General features: G+C 34.6%; 1 protein-coding gene and 1 non-coding gene across 6 annotated transcripts in view; both read left to right on the top strand.

Moving 5' to 3' along the window:
* Magi2 (membrane associated guanylate kinase, WW and PDZ domain containing 2) overlaps positions 1-20,633 on the top strand; it is a 1,275,072-nt gene that overhangs the window by 133,392 nt on the left and 1,121,047 nt on the right. The gene's annotated exons all lie outside the window — the stretch shown is intronic.
* LOC125611416 lies at positions 4,902-5,007 on the top strand. Its single transcript, XR_007341614.1, has one exon. It is a non-coding gene; the product is annotated as a U6 spliceosomal RNA (small nuclear RNA).

The following is a 20,633-nucleotide window of genomic DNA, read 5'->3' as shown; positions in this document are numbered from 1 at the left end:
ATTATGATTCCTAAAATATGTTTCCAAATTACTTTAAGCAATTAGTGGTTTAGTGTTCTTCAGTCTTAATAGATGTGTCCCTGCTCTTTCATTTGTCTGTAGAAATAAACACCTTTCTGCCAGTTGTAGTGGGATTTGACATTATAGCACCAGCAGGCAATTTCTTGGACAAATTACTATTTGGGCCACTAAAGTGGGGGAAGGGAAGAATGTTTATTGCACTATTGAACTGGCTCATGCATCTATGGCGGAAGATTGCAATGGAGGATGCTATGCTGGGAATCATTCCAAAAAGAGCCGAACACCTTCTGTTTGGAGTGACTTGTCTCTGCATTGAGAACACATGTTAACATTCAGAGGGAGAGAACAGAATCTATTTTATAAGAGCAGAGGGAAAATTTAGCTACATGTGTTGGCAAGTTCAATATTTCCATGACAATGTCTATATGAGATATTATTTCATGTTAAAATCATTTTGATATCACTTTATTATGCTAAACACTTTTTCTATACATGAATTGAGTAATAGGATTTTATTTCACATGTCATGTTTAAGTGCATCAGCTTTCTTTTAATGTTTTATTCATAATCAGTTTCCCACTCCAGTTCACCAATGTTAACATGTGTAATTTTTAAGCAAATTATTTAGCCATTTTTTCTATAGGAAGTTGAGATTAAATTCATGCATTTCTATGGGAGTTGAAGAAAGATCTATGGAATTAAGCATATTCTTTTAACCAAAGGCTATGACTAGGTAAGAATCTAAGATTCCAACAAACGTCTTACATGCTTATTCAAAGATCCTGATTCCCAGAATTTATAGCATATTCTTGTTTCTTTCTGAAGAATATAAAAGTAAAGAAGTCTAGGTACATCTACTTTTTCCTTAGGTAAAGATGACTCTAAAGGAAAACCATTTTCCCCCAGAGGATGCATGTAGGAATGGGAAAAAAACTAGATATAGGAGATGGTTTACACTTCCAGAGATAGCTTTCCAGTGAAACCTCTCACTGAATCCAGGTCCCATCTCTTACCTAGATGACTAGATATCATTAGCTCTGAAAATATCTTTCAGACCTGGTCAGCAATTAAAGAGTGCAGTTAGAGCATGACTCTTTGTAAAATGGATCATAAAATGTGTCCATCTGGGCTCATAAGTTGTAGCTATGGTGTTATGCTGCTATTTTGAGGACAATGTCTCAGAGCATCTGTTTCAACATTGCCTTGAGTGAAGCACCCTGTGATATCACACTTCTCACCAACTCCTCAGTAACTTTCCATTTTGTTTTAAGGCAGATTGTAGGTTCCTGAACATTCTTGCTGCTCAGTATAAGTCCTTATGTTTTTGTAGTTACCCTCACAGAGTTTTTAGGCTAAATCCATCCTAGCAGCCTCAAAATTCAAGCATAGAGCAGTAAACTCAAGATTTCTCTTCATAAATCAAAGTCTTCAGACCTACATGTATCTTCAGTTCTTACATCTGCTTCGAATACTTCAGAGCATCTCAGAGGAGATATGTAAATTAAACACCTAGGATTCCCCAAAATATCATGGTTCATTGCTTATGGTCAAGATATTGAATACTCAGTTTCTAACCCATTCTACTCCATAAGATTTATGTGAAAAAAAAAATGTTCCTTCATGACAAAGTAAAGTTCAACAGAGACAAATTCAAGTTGATACATTTAAGGTCAAGTGCCCATCTAAGCAAATATTACAGAAAAATTTGAAAGTAAAAAAATCTGAGTCTGTGGTTTCATGTGAAATGAAAAGAGCAACAAGATACAACAGGAGTATTTAATTCAATTTCTAAAGCCTTTCATATTATTCACCAAAGGAATATTAAATCATTTTTGAACAAATCTTATTTTAGAGTTAAAAACCAAGTTATATAAGGTGGTTAAAATTCAAAATGAGATGATGAATAAATACATGGTCAGATTAGCTCTATGATCAATATAATAGTTCATATCAAAGATATGAGTATGAAATCAAGCTGTGGCGGAAGAAGGTATGAATGCCTCCATGTTAACCCCTGGAATCTTCATTAGTCATAGACCGCTGTAAGTGTTACAGCCATTATTATCTATCCCATTTAATGTGGTTAGAAATGAGACAGAATCCAGAAAGCAAACAAAGCAGATTTCATCAAGATAGCAAACAAAACAGATTTGTTGAAGTCACTGAGCTCTCACTCAGAAAAGTATATATATATATATATACATATATATACACACGCATACATGCATATGATTTACTATAAATACTTAAACATAAATATTCTTAAAAACATGCTGCACATGCTGATGTCAATCCAAAAAAGAAGGAAGAAGACGAAGAAGAAGAAGAAGAAGAAGAAGAAGAAGAAGAAGAAGAAGAAGAAGAAGAAGAAATAATAATAATAATAATAATAATAATAATAATAATAATAATAATGTAGGCTGATGTTGTCTCCCTCTTTAATACTCTTTGTCTGCATTTTCCCTTTTGCCATTTTCTCATCTATATTTTCCCTTAATGGTCTGTGATCAACACTCCATATGGTGGACAAGTTGTTTTTAAGTGCTCTTTGCAGTTAAGATCACTTCCTGTTAGGAGCCTGGTCATAAAGGTGAACTTCTCCATTACCTAGACACCTAAGCATTGCAACATTTCCTGGGTAACACCATTAGACATTCTCTGACCACACAGCTTCATTGTGCAGAAGGAATAGGACTGCTTAATACATTTCTCTTCAATCATATTTCCTATGGGCTCTAGAATTTGGAAACTGTGAAAGAGCTCTCATTGACTCTGGTGCTTTCCTCACTGGGAGCTGGCCATGGGGCTTGAGAAGAGAAATAGTCCCTGTGTTTTACCATGATACATGCCCTGCTTGACACTCAGAGCTCTGTAGTAATGCCTTGGCAGTGAAAATCTACAGATTTCTTCCTAGCCTTAGAAAGCCAGAAAGGAAGAGCTAGCCTCAGATTAAATTATGCAAATTTTCAGGCATATATACCATAGCTGTTGAGGATTTAGAATGCTAGAATGAAGTATAAAGGATAAAATGCTTTTTATTGCTGGAGCTCATCCAAGAATACAAACTATCTTTCCTAGGAGTTTTAGTTCAGCATATTTCGACCTTCCCCTCAGCCCTCACCAAAGTGCCCTAGGAATAATAGACTGTGTCCTAAGTGGAAATGTTCTAAGTCCCATGATTGTCAAATAAAACCAATACTTTACCCCTCCCAGTTGACAGTTTGTATATGGATAGATGATTTGGATGTAGAGTACTTTGTGTAATTTAACATAAAGCCACACAAGTAACTTCTCTAGAAATACACACACACACACACACACACACACACACACACACACACACCTGGTGAAAATTGGTGCTTTTGAAATTCACCTGTCAATTATTTTTGTTAAAGATCTATGTTCTTTAATTTTATCAGACTTTACCTGGGGTAAGAACTGTTGTTAACATTGACAAGTTATGAATAGATTCTGTGCCTCTCCCAGTCTTCTTTTCTACAAAGAAGATATATCTATATATCTATATATGCAGCATCTATATTTGAAGACTGATACAGCCCATATACATGTGTGCACATTTTTTTCTCTAAGACTGAAGGAGACATTATCTATAAATATATTAACTGCATATTTCAAATATAATTTCAATAAGAGACAAGACAAACTGATCTTATGTCATTCCTAATTATATTAGTATGTAAACAGTATGGGGTCTTATCTCTAGGCTATCAATTCATGTGACATAATAGTTTTGTGGTAGTTATTAAATATTTTGTAGGAAGATTAAAAGATATGGTAGACATGGATGGAATTTATGAATTTTTACCCATGTAAATCATGTGATCACAAAATTAGCACATCAATTCAAACAAATCACCTTTTCTTGTTGTTTGTTTTGTAGTGTTAAGGATTGAACAAAGGGCTTCACCTGGGTTGGATTAATGCTCTGCCACTCAGTTATCCCCACAGCACACCACCTTTAAATTCTGAGCATGCTGCTAATTTAAACATTAAGATGTTTACCAAAATTCATTATTACAAATGTGTTTTAGGAACATGTTTTGATATGGTCTTAGAGCTCATGAAGACACTGCACCATAGATGATTATTTCTACCGAGGTTCTAACAAAATCTGTCTACAAACAGCAAAATGCTGCTGAAGAGAATATTCATTATATCCCTATATAATGTAATAATTGCCCTTCCTGTTTAATTCAAATACTTTATGAACACTAAGAAAATGAACTTTCTTATCATATTCTTTCTTATCTTATTCTAACATTCTTATCTTTCTATTTGTGTCCTGGCTTCAGAACCTTTAAATTAAGCTCAGTCACTGCAAGTACCCTAGTTCTTATGGTTACCATATCTTATTGATCTGTTTTTATTTTTATCTATATTTATTTACTTTATCCTTTTAACCTATTTTCCATGTCACCTCAACCCCTTTCAAAGAAGGAATGATTTGGACAATTAGTATATACTTTCATATGTATTATGGCCTCTTTCAAATTCTATTTCCAATTTACCTTTCTATGTTGTCTTCAGGCATCAGCCATCAGTACGATGTGTCGTTTTCACAGTACAGCATGCACTCCCATCCGTCACCAGTTTCAACAGCTTCTTTCCCTAAATGCCATTCCTTCATGTTTCAATTTATCTACATGGAAAATTCTTATTCACCACCCAAAATCTTACACTAAATCTTATATGGGGCCTCCCACCATCATCTGAAGTGTCCACTCTCCAACAAGACCCCGACACAATCTGATCATACATCTATACATCTATTATAAAACCTGTCATGTTGTCTTATAAATACTTGCCCTCTGCTGCTGCTACTTCTCCCCCCTCCCTTTTTTAAAGAATGCTAACCCCATGTGCTCACTTCTACAACACATATACTAAAACTGGAACAATATAGAGAAAATTAGCATGCCCCTGCACAAGGATGGCATGCAAATTTGTGAAGTGATCCATATTGGGGAAAGATAAAACAATGTTAGCCCCATAAGCCTGGAAACTATTAATTTACTTGGCTACTGTAATAAAATACCACTGGGTAGTTTATGCAACAGAAATTTATTTTCTCATAATTCTGAAGGCTAAGAGTCAGATCAAGATGTTGGCAGGGTTGGTTTCTTCTGAAATCTCTTTCCTGAGCTTGTATATGGCTATTTTCTCCCAGTGACTATGTACAGTCTTCCTCTGTGTGTGTCTGTGTACAGATCTCCTCTTCTTAGAAGTACAACAGTCATAGAAGATAGGAGTTCACCTTAATGACCTCATTCCAACCTGATTCCCCCATTGAAGACCCTATCTCTAATACAGTCTCATTCTACAGTCCTGGGGTTTCATACTTCAACATGAGAATTTTAGGACAACTCAGCCCATAATAGAGACCATGATGAATTTATCTTTCTAGCCCAATTCTTAACTCAGATCCTGTCAGACAATAGAAACAACAAATATTTTTAAATAAATGCTATATTAATGAAATTATAATTTTTACCATTTATAATATGGTATTTTAAGAGATTTTCCTCAGTAACTTATTAAAAACACTGACATGTTTTTTGTACTTTACAAAATAGCTATAATGTTTTTCACCAGCTTATTCATTAAAGAACTTAGTTCTCCAAGTTAAGAACTTTTATAGCAATTTTGTTATGCTGCCACCAAGTGACACTTACATGAAACTGTAGCCACACTTTCTGTAGAGATTTTGCTTATGTGGATGGTAAACCTCTTAAAAACCCACAGAGACTAATAATTTTGGTGTTTCTACATTTTTTAAAAGTAATTGCCTTATTAAAACAAGAATTTAAACAACTCTTGAAGAAATATTGACAGCTAATTATATATAGAAAATATTTTTAAAATAAGACAATTTTCATAGTTCTCTGATAAAATGATGACATTTAGATGTCAAAAATAAACCATAATTTATATTCGACTTTAATCATGACTAAAAGTCTCTCACGAATCCATTCAGGGAAATATCCTCTGGTTTGTGTAAATTTTGTTGGTTAAATCAGCTCATACGGAGGAAAAAGCTGCTTTTCTAATGGGGAGAAATGGATGACGTTTCTCCTTAATTTGGAGTTGGAATATAGCAGGGATTCCTGTTGCAGAAATAAATAAATGAGGAAAGTTAAGTGAAAGCTATGCCAAGTTAGTATTTCTAAATGGCTCTTTCTATTCATTCACTCACCCATCCATTTGTGCTTTCAGTCAATGAATCCAGCTTTCAATTAGGTCTTCCCTGACTGCCAATCTAAAAATCATTCCTCCTACTTCAATTATCCCCTATCAATAACATGACAAAAGGCATTACTCTGGATTCATCTGGTTTAATTAATTTTTACTTATTTACAATATGGGCTTTCCCCGTTAGAAGGTAACACGTTTGAACTTTTGATTCCTAATCATATCCTTATCAACTACAAGAGTGCTGACTCTACTAGAGTTTATTAATAAATACTAATAAAATGAGCCAATAGAATTTATTTTAATTAAAATTTAACAGGAGCTTGTATGCAACTTTTCCTGGTGATATTTCTCGCATGAGAAGAGCTTTTTTTACAAGGAGAAGGCAAGAGCTATGGGCTCCATCTATTTTATTACACATAAAACATGCCATCCCCACCCATATTTCTTGTCTTCTTTCTGACACCTTTTTTATTATTTTAATATATTTCATCAATTTGAAAAGTAAACTTTTTCACATATTAACATTTCTGAAATTGGGATGTACCTTTCAACCAATGGAAAACCACCATGCTGTTAGACATGTAGTTGCATGGATATACATATATGTATGTCCTTGCCTGCACTTGTGCCAACTTGATTGCAATAGTTACTGGAATGACAGAATGATTTCATTGTCTTGAGGTTTCAGTTAAAGACAACTTGAGGACTATTTAAGGAGGGATATGATTTCTGATACTGTAATCTATAAGCTTTCTGCTGAACCATCTGATAAGATCAAAGATCCACCAGCAGCAAAATTACAAAATGAATGGGAGCTGCTTGTAAGAAAAATCTCAGAAAAAAGAGGAAAGCCCAATTTTTGGTAATTTCCCCTTTGATGCTCTTGCAGCATGAAGATTTATATGGTACTGAGAAACAGGCACTTCCAGCAATTCTGAGCTAAAACACAATTAGTTGTTCTCTGAACATAAAAATTTTATGAAGAGTTTAAATTCGTAGCTTCTATTTTCATTTTCACATGAGTGTAATGAATCCATGTCAAAATAAATTAAGAGTCATATTTTGGATAAATGCATAATTAATATGTAAAATAATAAGAAATAATTTGTCATAAATTAAGTGGCAATGTGCTTTCTTCCTGGTAACATTTAAAAGTAGGATACATCTAAAAATTAATATCAACTTAGTGTCAGCGAAATATCATGGAGTACCATTCAAGTGTCAAACACTGTGCTAGGCATTGAAAACGCAAGAGTGTTTAAGACAGCTTGGACTCACCAATCACACTCCACATCTGCACTAGGTTAGCAGTAGAAAAAGTGGCCATGTAAGGCATTAACTGAAGTTGTCCAGTCAGACATACTAAATAATCCTGGGACTGCAAATTGGTGCAACCATTATGGAAAGCAGTATGGAGATGCCTCAAAAACATGGAATGAAACCACCATAGACCCAGTTATCCCACTCCTAGGTTTATACCCAAAGGACTTAAAATCAGCATACTACAGTGATGTAGCCATATCAACGTTTATAGCAGCTAAACTATGGAACCAAACTAGGTGTCCTTCAACAGATGAATGGATAAAGAAAATGTAGTATATATACACAATGAAATATTACTCAGCCTTAAAGAAGAATGAAATTATGCCATTTGCCAATAAATAGATGGAGCTGGAGAATATCATGCTAAGCAAAATAAGCCAATCCCCAAAAACCAAAGACCAAATGATTTCTCTGATATGTGGATGCTAATTCACAGAAAGTGGTATGGAGGTAGGGAAGTATAGAGTTACTTTATATTAGGCAGAAGGGAGTGAAGGGAGAGGATGGGATATGGGGGTAGGGGTAGGAAGGTTATTAGAATAAATAGGACATTATAACCCTATGTGCATGTATTGTTACATGACCAGTGTAATTCTACATCATGTACAACCAGAAGATTGAGAAGTTATACTCCACTTATATATGATATGTCAATGTGCATTCTACTGTCATATATAACTAAATAAAACGTATTTAAAAAATGAAAAATAGAAGATTTACTAATTATTTTCTATTGAATGTGCATTGCTCAAAGAAGTTTTTAAAGAAAAAATTGAAAGTAATTAAATGTTTAGAAACTCTAACATGCTGTGGATCTTCATATGTAATTATAACAAGAAAATCTCTAAGTTGTATTATTTATTTTTTCTTACTTTGGATTCATTACAGTGGTAGCACCAAATTTTATATTGAAATAACTTCTTAATTTCATACTAAAATGTAATAATGTATTCTGCAATCTGATTTTCTTTCCTTCTTTGAACTGCATTCTTAAAATATATAACACTTCTTTTGCCATCAGGGCATATAAAATTAAGTTTTAATTTTTTTACTGATGCATTTTCAACTAAGCTTGTCATTTGTCTTTTTTTGTTGTTTGTTTTTGGCTAAAGTTTAAATTTTAAATTTTTATGAGAGAGTTGGAATTGCTAGCAGACTATATGGCAAAATAAAACTCCATCAAAAAGAGATGTTTTCTTTCTCCAAAGAAAGTTTGTTAGTTTTAACCTCTAAAATATCTTCTATAATCTGATCTTATTGTGCACATTAACATGTAAAACAATTAAATTAAATGATAACTTAATCAAGTATGGTATCACCTATTATGTTCAAAGAGAATAAAAATAAAGTTGACAAGGTATCCAAGGCTGTCTACCAAGTGACTTTACTAAACATTTTTTGGATAATTTTCTAAGTTTAATATAATTAAAGACATACATTTTTGAATGCACAGAACCAAAAGTGTGCTCAGAAGATCAATGGCCCTGGAAAAAAATGCTTATTCAGTCACTAGGATGCCATAGAGGGTTTGTGGTTACAGGTTTAGATGACAAACTACATGGATTTGAATATTTTGTCTGTTACCTGACCAATAACATTAACTAAGTCTGCATCCTAAACCACAGAGTCTTCATGTCAGCTGAGAGTGAATGATTGAGCCTATCTGTAATGTTTTTGTGGGAAATAAAACTATATAATGAGTGTAAACCCCTAAGCTACAAATACTAACATATAGGTTCTAGTCAAACATTATCTACTACTCTTATGCTTTATGACTGTAGTTATAGTGATATGTAGAAATATTTATAGGAATCCATTCAGCAACATTTAGCATACTTATTGAATAAAAACTATGTATCAAACATTGTTCAAGATGTTAGAGTCTTGCAACATTGTTCAAGATGGTATACTCACCAAGGCATCTTGAATAAAAGACTATATAAGATAGACTTAATTGATTTAGTCAGCTTTCTGTTGTGTGACAAAATACCTGAGGTAATGAACTGTAAAGAAGAAAAGGCTTATTTTGCTCATGGTGTAATATGTTTCAGTTCATATTCACTTGGCCTCATTTCTTCTGGGACAGAGGTGAAGCAGCACATCATTGGGCAGCAGGGGGTAGGGGGTGCAGCATACGGTGGAAAGAGTTGTTTCCCTCATGGTGGCCAGTTTGAAGGGAGAGACGCAGAAGGGGGCTCTGGTCCCAGTGTCTTCTCTAAGTGACATTACTTGCTCCCACTATGTCCCATCACTTAAAGGTTCCCTACCTCCCAATGATGCCTTGAACCAGGGACCAAATCTTTAATACATTGTCCTTTGGGTGATATTTCAGATCCAAATTATAGCAATGATGGTAAGGAATTAGTCTTGCAAAGATTTTAGGGGAGTGAATTTCAGATGAGGGAACAGAAAAAGCAAAAGATCTGATACAGGCTTATTCAGGAACAGGAAGAAAAACTAAGAAGGCAGCTAGGCAGATTTTAAGATAAGGTCAAAGAGGAGAGTTGGTGCCCACCTACTGAAAACATCATGGACCAGAGAGGAGAGTTTAAAATTGATTCAGAGTGTGGTAGGAAGCCAGTGGAATCATTTTAAGCATTTTCCATAGTTGAATGGTATAATTTGCAGCTTTATGTTTTGAAAACAAAATACCTGAAGCAATTAACTTTTAAAGTGAAATAATTTATTTAATTTAATAAATCATTTATTTAAGCTCATGGTTTGGGAGGTTCTTGTCCGAAACACGGCATATGTAATATTTTGGCCCTCTGGTAAGGACACCATATGGCAATGGCAGGGAGCACATGTCAGAGCAAATTGCTCACATTCTGAGCTAGGAAGGAGAGAGAGGGAGGTGGAGAGGGAGAGGGAGAGAGGGAGAGAAGGGGAGCAGGAAGAGGGGGAAAGGGATAGGCTTGGTCCCAGAAGCACATACCCTCAATGACCTAAGAACTTCCTTCTAGGCCTTGGTTCTTTAAGGTCCTCAGGACCCACCTCCCAGTTCTTTTACATGGACCTTTAGGAACACTTATCCAAACCATAGCAGATGTAATAATAATCAAAATACAATAATGGACCAAAACCCAGTAGAAACAAAAACAGGAAGCAGAAGACTTGATCTTAAGATAGCAACACTCCCCAAATCGATTCTCATCTTCAGTGCAATCCTTGTCCAGAGGCCAGATGAGCTGCCTAGCAGAAATTAGCAAGGAAATCTAAAATTCATACAAGGAATGTTAAGGGATCCAGTATAAATGCAACAGTCTCTACAAAGGTAGAGTACACTTCCCAATTTATAACTTCAAAGAAAACAAAATAGAGCACACTTAGAAATTTTGAATTTTACTACAGAGATATAGATGAAAACAATGTGGTACTGGCAAAGGATACATATATACCAACAGAAAGTAATAGACGTTAACAAATAACCCTCTATATTTATAATAAGTGTAGTTTTGACAGGAGGGCCAAGATAAGTCAAAGGAAAAAGACAAGTCTTTTCAACAAATGGTTATGAAATAACTGAATATTCACAGGTGAAAGAATGAAGTTGAACCTCTGTTTCACACTAGCTACAAAGATAAACTAAAATTGGATCAGAGCCCCAATGAAAGTTAAACTATGAAACTCTTAGAAAAAAAATATGGGACTACATCTTTATGGCTTTGTACTAGGCAACCTTTGTTTTAAACTAATTTGTAAAGAAGTGAACAAAGGAGACACACACAAAGAATGCAGAGGCAAGAAAAGAAGTGGCTGCTCCTCCCAGCAGATACATTTACTTGTCTCAAGTTACATAGCTTTTCATTACCATGACTACATTATGATTTAGTATTCCTTTAGACACAAATGCTAGATAACTGACATAAGGTCCAGGCTAATATAAACACAGAGCCCTTTTTTCAAGGACATCACCATAGAAACTGGATAGTGCACCTATATAGTTGTCTTAATAGCTTCAAGGAGAAACTGTTGGGCATTCCAAGCGTGGGAAACAGAGTGCTTCTTACCTACAAGAGTTTGCTCGCCAGAAAAATGCTTCCTTGTACATTCCCACAGTCAGAATACCTACATTAATTTATTTGTTTTAATTAGGTATATATGACAACAGAATACATTTTGACTCACTGCACAATTGCAGCACAACTTTCATTTCTCTGGTTGTACACAATATAACGTTGCACCATGTGTGCAGTCATACATGTACTTAGGGTAATGATGTCCCTCTCATTCCACCATATTTCTTGCCCCCATGCTTCCTACCCACCCCTCCCTCCCCTTTGCCCAATCAGAGTTTCTCCATTTTTCCCATGCCCCCTCCCCTGCCCACCATTATGGATTAGCATCTATTTATCAGAGAGAGCATTCGGTCTTTGGTTTTTTGGGGTTTGGCTTACTTCGCTTATCATGATATTCTTCAACTCCATCCATTTACCTGCAAATGCCATGATTTTATTCTCTTTTAATGCTGAGTAACATTCCATTGTGTATGTAATACCATAGTTTCTTTATCCATCTATTGAAGGGCATCTACTTTGCTTTCACAGTTTAGCTATTGTGAATTGAGCTGCTATAAATATTGATGTGGCTGTATCACTGTAGAATGCTGTTTTTAAGTCCTTTGGGTATAGACAGAGGAGAGGGATTGCTGGGTAAATGGAATCTCCATACTGCTTTCCATATTGGCTGCACCAATTTGCAGTTCCATCAGCAGTGTATGAGGGTACCTTTCCCCCACATCCTTGCCAACACTTATTGTTGTTTGTATGCATAATAGCTGCCATTCTGACTGGAGTGTGATGAAATCTTAGAGTGGTTTTGGTTTGCCTTTCTCTAATTGCTAGTGATGATGAACATTTTTTTCATTTGTTTGTTGCTTGATTATATATCATCTTCTGAGAAGTGTCTCTTTGGTTTCTTGGTTCATTTATTGATTGGGTTATTAGTTTGTTTGTTTTTTTTTTGTTTTTGTTTTTGTTTTTTGTTTTTGATGTCCAGCTTTTTGAGTTCTTTATATACCCTAATGATTAGTGCTCTATCTGATGTGAGAGGTAAACATTTGCTCCCAGGGTGTAGGCTCTCTATTCACCTCACAGATTGTTTCTTTTGCTGAGAAGAAACTTTTTAGTTTGAATCCATCCCATTTATTGATTATTAATTTTAATTCTTGTGCCACAGGAGTCTTATTAAGGAAGTTGGGGCCTAAATCCCACATGATGGAAATTAGAGCCTACTTTTTCTTCTATTAGACGCAGGGTTTCTGGTTGTATTCCTAAGTCCTTGATCCATTCTGAGTTGAGTTTTGTGCATGGTGAGGGATAGGGGTTTAATTTCATTTTGTGGCATATGGATTCCCTGTTTTCCCAGCACCATTTGTTGAAGAGGCTGTCTCTTATCCAATGCATGTTCTTGGCACCTTTGTCTAATATAAGATAATTGTAGTTTTGTGGGTTAGTCTCTGTGTCTTCTATTCTGTATCATTGGTCTATCAGTCTGTTTTTGTCCCAATACCATGCTGTTTTGATACTATTGCTCTGTAGTATAGTTTAAGATCTGGTATAGTGATGTCACCTGCTTCATTCTTCCTGCTAAGGATTGCTTTAGCTATTCTGGGACTCTTATTTTTACACTTGAATTTCATGATTTCTTTTTCTATTTCTATGAGGAATGCCATTGGAATTTTGGTCAGAATTGCATTAAATCTGTATAATGCTTCTGGAAGTATGGTCATTTTGATAAAATTAATTCTGCCTATCCAAGAGCAAGGTAGATCTTTCCATCTTATAAGGTCTTCTTTTATTTCTTTTTTTAAGCTTCTGCAATTTTCATTATATAGATCTTTCACCTCTTTCATTATGTTGATTCCCAAATATTTTTTTATTTTTGAGGCTGTTGAGAATGGGGTAGTTTTCCTCATTTTCCTTTCTGAGAATTTGTCCACAGATACACCTAAATGCCTTTGATTTATGGGTGTTGATTTTATATCCTGCTATATTGCTGAAATCATTTACTAGTTCTAGAAATTTCCTGGTGGAACATTTAAGGTCTTCCAGGTATAGAATCATATCATCAGCAAATAGTGCCAATTTGAGTTCTTATTTTCCTATATGTATCCCTTTAATTTCTTTCATCTGTCTAATTGCTCGGGGCCAGTATTTCAAGAACTATGTTAAATAGAAGTAGTGAAAGAGGGCATCCCTGTCTTGTTCTAGTTTTCAGAGGGAATGCCTTCAGTTTTTCTCCATTTAGAATGATGTTGGCCTGGGGCTTAACATAGATATCCTTTATGATGTTGAAATATGTTCCTGTTATCCCTAGATTTTCTAGTGTTTTGAACATAAAGGAGTGCTCTATTTGTCAAATGCTTTTTCTGCGTCTATTGAGATGTACACATGACTCTTATATTTAAATCTATTGATGTGATGGATTACATTTATTGATTTCCATATGTTGAAGCACCTTGCATCTGTGGGATGAAATCCACTTGATCATGGTGCATGATCTTTTTGATATGTTTTTGTATTTGATTTGCCAGAATTTTATTGAGAATTTTTGCATCTATGTTCATTAGAGATATTAGTCTGAAGTTTTATTTTTTTATGTGTATTTGCCTGGTTTTGGAATCAGAGTGATACTGGCCTCATAGAATGAGTTTGGAAGTGCTGCCTCTTTTTCTATTTCCTGAAATAAATTGGAGAGTGTTCATATTAGTTCTTCTTTAAAGGTCTTGTAGAACTTGGCTGTCCTGGGCTTTCCTTGATTGGTAGACTTTTGATGGTGTGCTATTTCATCACTTGAAATTGATCAGTTTAAATTGTGTATATCATCCTGATTCAATTTGGGCAAATTATATGACTCTACAAATTTGCTGATGCCTTCAATATTTTCTATTTTATTGGGGTACAGGTTTTCAAAATAATTTCTAATTATCTTCTGTATTTATGTAGTGTCTGTTGTGATATTTCCTTTTTCATGATATGTTAGTGATTTGAGTTTTCTCTCTCCTTCTCTTCAAAGGCATGGCTAAGGGTCTGTCAATTTTATTTTTTCAAAGAGCCAACTTTTTGTTCTGTCAATTTTTTCAATTGTTTCTTTTGTTTCAATTTGATTGATTTCAGCTCTGACTTTAATTATTTCCTGTCTTCTACTGCTTTTGGTGTTAATTTGTTCTTCTTTTTCTAGGACTTTGAGATGTAGTGTTAAGTCATTTATTGGTTGACTTTTTTTCTTTTAAGGAATGAACTCCATGCAATGAACTTTCCTCTTAGAATTGCTTTCATAGTGTCTCAGAGATTTTGGTATGTTGTATCTGTGTTCTCATTCACCTCTAAAAACTTTTTAATCTTCTCCTTGATGTCTTCTGTAACTCATTGTTCATTCAGTAGCATATTATTTAGTCTCCAGGTGTTGCAGTGGCTTTTATTTCTTCTTTTACCATTGATTTCTAATTTCATTCCATTATGGTCTGATACAATGCAGTGTAGAATCTCTACTTTTTTTATATTTCCTAAGAGTTGCTTTGCGACATAGCATATGGTCTATTTTAGAGAAGGATCCATTTGCTGCTGAGAAGAAAGTATATTCTCTCATTAACATTCAGGGTTATAATTGAGACATGATTTGTATTCTCAGCCATTTTTGTTTATTTTTTGTATTTAATGTGACTTGGTTTCTCCTCTGATCAGTTTTTCCTTTAGTGTAATCCCTCCCTCTGCTGATTTTCATCATTGTTTTTCATTTCCTCTTCTTGGAATACTTTGCTGAGGATGTTCTGTAGTGCAGGTTTTCTACTTGTGAATTCTTTTAACTTTTGTTTATCATGGAAGGTTTTTATTTCATCATCAAATCTAAAATTTAGTTTTGCTGGATATAAGATTTTTAATTGGCATCTTTTTTTTTTCCAGAGCTTAGTATATGTTGTTCTAGGATCTCCTGGCTTTGAAGGTCTGGGTTGAAAAATCTGCTGATATAAGAATTGGTCTCCCCTGAATGTGATCTGATTCCTTGTCTTGCGGCTTTTAAGATTCTATCCTTATTCTGTATGCTAGGTATTTTCATTATATTGTGCCTTGGTGTAGATCTGTTGTAATTTTGTACATTTGGTGTCCTGTAAGCCTCTTGTATTTGATTTTCCAATTCTTTCTTCATGCTTGGGAAATTTTCTGATATTATCTCATTGAAGAGATTGTGCATTCCTTTGGAATGACACTCTATGCCTTCCTCTACTGCAATAACTCTTAGATTTGGTCTTTTGATGCTGTTCCATAATTCTTGGATGTTCTGTTCATGGTTTATAACTTTCTTCACCTTGAAATCAACTTTATTTTCCAGATTGTGAACTTTGTCTTCATTATCTGACATTCTTTCTTCCAAGAGATCTAGTCTGTTGGTTATGCTTTCTATTGAGTTTTTTAATTTGATTTATTGTATCCTTTATTTCAAGGATTTCTGACTTTTTTTTTCAGGGTCTCTATCTCTCTCTTGAAGTAATCTTTTGCTAACTGTATTTGCTGTATTATCTCATTGTTGGAGAGATCAATTTTTGCTTATATTTGCTCATTTAGATCATTCTTTAATTCACAGATCATGTTAATTATGAACCTACTGAACTCCTTCTCCGACATTTCATCAGCTTCACTGTGCATAAGTTCTGTTTTTATAGTGTCCTGGTTTGTTTGGGGCATTTTCCTCCCTTTTTTTTTTTCATATTGTCTATGTGTCTTCCTTTCTTGTGGTGTAGATCTGAGATATTACAGTTGCCTCCCTATACTCTTGTAGTACTCATACAGATTGTCTGTGCCTCACCTTGATATTGGGCTTCCAGACCCTGCTGGTTTCCCTCAATGGATGCTACTGTATCCTGGATCTGGGACCTGTGTAAGTTTGAGTGGGTAGATCTGGGCCATTGGGGTTGATCTCCTGTGGTAGTGTGCTGGTCAGAAGGGGTGATCCTGCACCAGAGGCTAGGGTCTGGCAAGTGTCTACCCTGCTGGTAAAAGGCTGGACTAGGCATGCTGTGTGCCTGGGCCCTGCAGAGGCTGGTGTAGGTGGATCTGGGACTTTGGGCTTGACCTTCCACGGTAGTCTGCTGGTAGGAAGGGGCAGTCTTGTGTCAAAAAGTCTGGCAGTGTCTGCCCTGCTGAGGGAGGGGTAAACCATGCCTACTGAGATCCTGGATCCCATGTGGGCTGATGTGGGTGGTCTGGGCTGGATCTCAGCTTTCATGGTATTCTGCTGGTCAGAGTAGGCAGCCCTGAACCAGAGGCTATGTTCTGGCAAATGTCTGCCACACCGGGAAAGGGTAGACCAGGTGTGCTGTGTGCCTGGGCCCTGCACAGGACGGTATGGGTGGGTCTGGGCCACTGGCCTTGACTTCCCTGAGTAGTCTGCTGTGACATGATTCATTACTTAGAGGATCCAAAAAACTCCACCAGAAAACTTCTAGAATTAGTTAATGAATTCAATGTTTTTATACATGACTCCAAAAGCACAAATTACAAAAGACGATATAAATAATTTGGACTTCTTCATTTTTTTATTGTTTTGCTTCAAGGAACACCATTAACAAAATGAATGGACATTTCGCAGACTGGGGGAAAATATTTGCAAATCATGTATCTATTGATAGACTTATATCCATAATATATAAAGAACTCAATAATTAAAAGATAAATAGCCCAGTTAAAATGGGTAAAGAGTATAAGTAGACATTTCTACAAGAATAGAGTACAAAAGACCAATAGGCACATGAGAAGATGTTCAACATCATTGGTCATAACAGAAATACAGACTAAAAACACAATGTGATACAACTCCATACTCATTTGAATGGCTATAAAAGTGGAAATTAAGTTCTGGTGATGATGTGGAGATATTGGAATCCTGAGGTAGTGCCAGTTTGGCATTTCCTTGAAATGGTAAACAAAGAGTTACTGCATGATCCAATAATTCTGCTGCTAGGAATATAACAAAGAGAATATACTAAAAAGACACCAAATTGATGTTAAAACTCATACCATAGAAACTTGTACACAAATGTTTACAGAAATATTATTGATAATAGCCCAAAGGCAGAAATAACCTAAATGTGCATTAGTGGATGAATGGCTAAGCAAATTGTGATTTTTTACAAATAGTGGAAGATTAGTCATCCATAAAAAATAATGAACTAATGATATAGAATACAACATAGACGAGCTTGAAAACATGTTCAATGAAAGAAAATATGACATCACATATTATGTGATTTCATTTATCTGAAATGTCTAGAATAGGCAAATCCATAGAAAGAGATAGTAGATAAATACTTGCCAAGAGTTGGAAAGGGGAAGCAGATGAATGAATGCTCATAGGCACAAGCTTTTCTTCTGATGTGTGAAAATATTTTATGATGAACCATGGTGATGGTTTCACAACTCTGAAGAGCTGAAAGCCACTGAGTTGTATTCTTTAAAAGGGTTAACTTTATAGTTTGCATTATATCTCAAAAAGCTGCTATTTAAAAGAAGAACAAGGGAACATATTTGAAAGATACTTCCCAGAAACTTCCTTATTTTTTATAGTTATTTGTGAGGATTTAATATTTATTTGAGTGTGGAAGTTTGAAGTGTTTAATTCATCTATATGCCTTCAGCATTTAGAACTATATCTTAAACAGAATATTGTATATCAAATATTTGAGGAATTAATACATGAATAGATATTTGAAAAAATGTAGAGTGAATTTAACCAAGTAAATAATGACATCAGGACTTACACCAGAAAAATATGAGGAAAAGCAAATTTGGGGTGAACATGATGAAATGTTGAATTTTGGGTACCAATAGAGATATAGGTAATATGTGGTCAGCATTGGAAAAATACCAAATTATAACAAAGAAAGAAAAAAATAGTTCAATAATTACAAATTTATTTATATAATTATATATATGTATATAAATATATATATATATATATATATATATATATATATATATATATATACACACACATATATATAGANATATATATATAATTTCATTAACCACATTAAAATAATAAAAACTACTGAATCTTAGGTTAAAAGTAAAATGATGATTTAGTTTTTGATGTGCTACTTTTGGGGTTTCTGTTTGGTAATAGAAGATGAGTTTCATGAGAACAAGAAATGCATTTTATTTACCATTGTAACCAACAATAGCAACAATAATAATTACATGCATAGAAGTCACTAAACATTTGTCATATTAATAGAATAAGTTCCAAGTATGCACTAGGTAGTTCATATATGACTTTAAAACTGTAGAGTTGGGTTGGGGCTACATGAATAGAATTTTTTATTATCAACATAAGGGGTAAAGACAAAAATCTTGAGGGACTATAGATTACTTTAGAGAAGAAAATAAAAGATAAACTGGCATCTGGACTATTATTTAAGGAATGGTTAAGTGAAATAAAACTATAGCCCAAAGTATTTTATTATTATTTATGATTTTATTTTCAATAATATTTTCTATGTAGAAAAGGCAGAAATGAAACAGTGAACTTAAACTAAGGAAAATGTTTCAGAGTTTCTAGAAAAGATACTGAAGAAGCAGAAATTAGAAGTCCTACTGTGGGTATTATACAATCATTGAATCCACTTTCATGTGAGATTATCTTAAGAACTGGATGATTTCCCCATCTTAGTCCAGTAGAGACTGAGCTCAAGAGATTCATCTATATTCTTAGTCTCTTTGTAACAATAAAGAAGTCTTTGCATCTGAGACTAGTGAAACTAAGTGATCCATATTCAGGGATAACTGTTATTTTTATATTATTGGTCATCAATAATAGCCCATCAGAGAGGATTAGATGAGTGTCTGATCTGTTACTTAATTGATTTTACTTTCTTAGTAGTATGAGGTATATACCAAATTTCATGACCTTGTCCCAAAGCAAATATTAAGCACCCATTCCATTATGAAATGATCTTCCAATATAGCACATTTCATACCTCTGTAAAAGCTATCAGAGATATGACAATTGCTGCCCTTCCGTGTAATTTTTAGTGGTGATATTATTTCACATTAGTAGTTATGGGAGAATGAAATCAGGAGTGAAGCACGTTTAATGAGAAGCCTGTACTATATCTAGGCAGAGCCATGCTCAGAAATAGGAAGGAGATGCCCAGATGCTGAGGGTTCTGCGTCAAATGAAAATGCAGGTGGGTGTGCCACTCTCAGCTCTGCAGAGGAACAGAAGGCTGCATAATCACGTGGGTTTGGATGGCTTAGAAACAGTACACGAGGCTCACAAAGTGACACATGCATAGTGTTTGATTTGCCAAGGGTCTGTGAATTTGAGTTCAGTCTCAGTTGGCTCCAAAAGCCGTGGCTTTGCTGTTCAGTAATGATCTCTGTGCCAAAGAAAAGTCCAAGTCTAGCAGCTCATATGGCAGCAGCATTGTACCAACTTAAAAAAAAAAATAGTAATCTAGTAATCAAAATCATTCACTAGACTATTTTTATGTCTGGCAAAAGCACAAAGATATCATCCTTTCCTCTCTGAGCCACAGCTGTAGTTTAGCCCTCATTTTAAAGTAGATAAAGTTGCTGGGTAGTCTCTCTTTACTTTTTTTTCTAACTTTGGACATATTCCTCTGAAGAGTCTAAATTCCTCAAGTCTTTCAAGATCTCCAGCAGATCTGAATTATGTCACTGTCCCTCCCATCAAATTGTATCCATACTTCAACATTGGTAAAATGATAATTTTATTTACTATTAAATTCTAATTCTGGGATTATATCCTAAGAAAACGTTGAAAAGTATGTGCAGAAATGCCCATGTAAATGGATTATTTATTATGGCAGGAAAAAAACAAACAGCTTTAAAATGAAATTAATCTTTTCACAAAAACTCAAACCATGTTAAGTACAGTATAAAAATGGACAAATGTCTAAAATGATTTTATAGTAGAATATTTTATGTCTTAACAGATATTCTAATACAGAGCTGATAATCAGAATAGATATCTTCCTAGAACTTCTTGTGTACTAAGTAATATTTTGTTTTTATAGAGACTATTTTTTCTCTAATCCTCCAACAACCCAGCAAGGT

Source organism: Marmota marmota, unplaced genomic scaffold (genome assembly GCF_001458135.2).
Source record: "Marmota marmota marmota unplaced genomic scaffold, marMar, whole genome shotgun sequence".
NCBI lineage: Eukaryota > Metazoa > Chordata > Mammalia > Rodentia > Sciuridae > Marmota > Marmota marmota.
The sequence above is the reverse complement of the archived record's forward strand: the minus strand, read 5'-3'. Positions and strand labels throughout refer to the sequence as shown.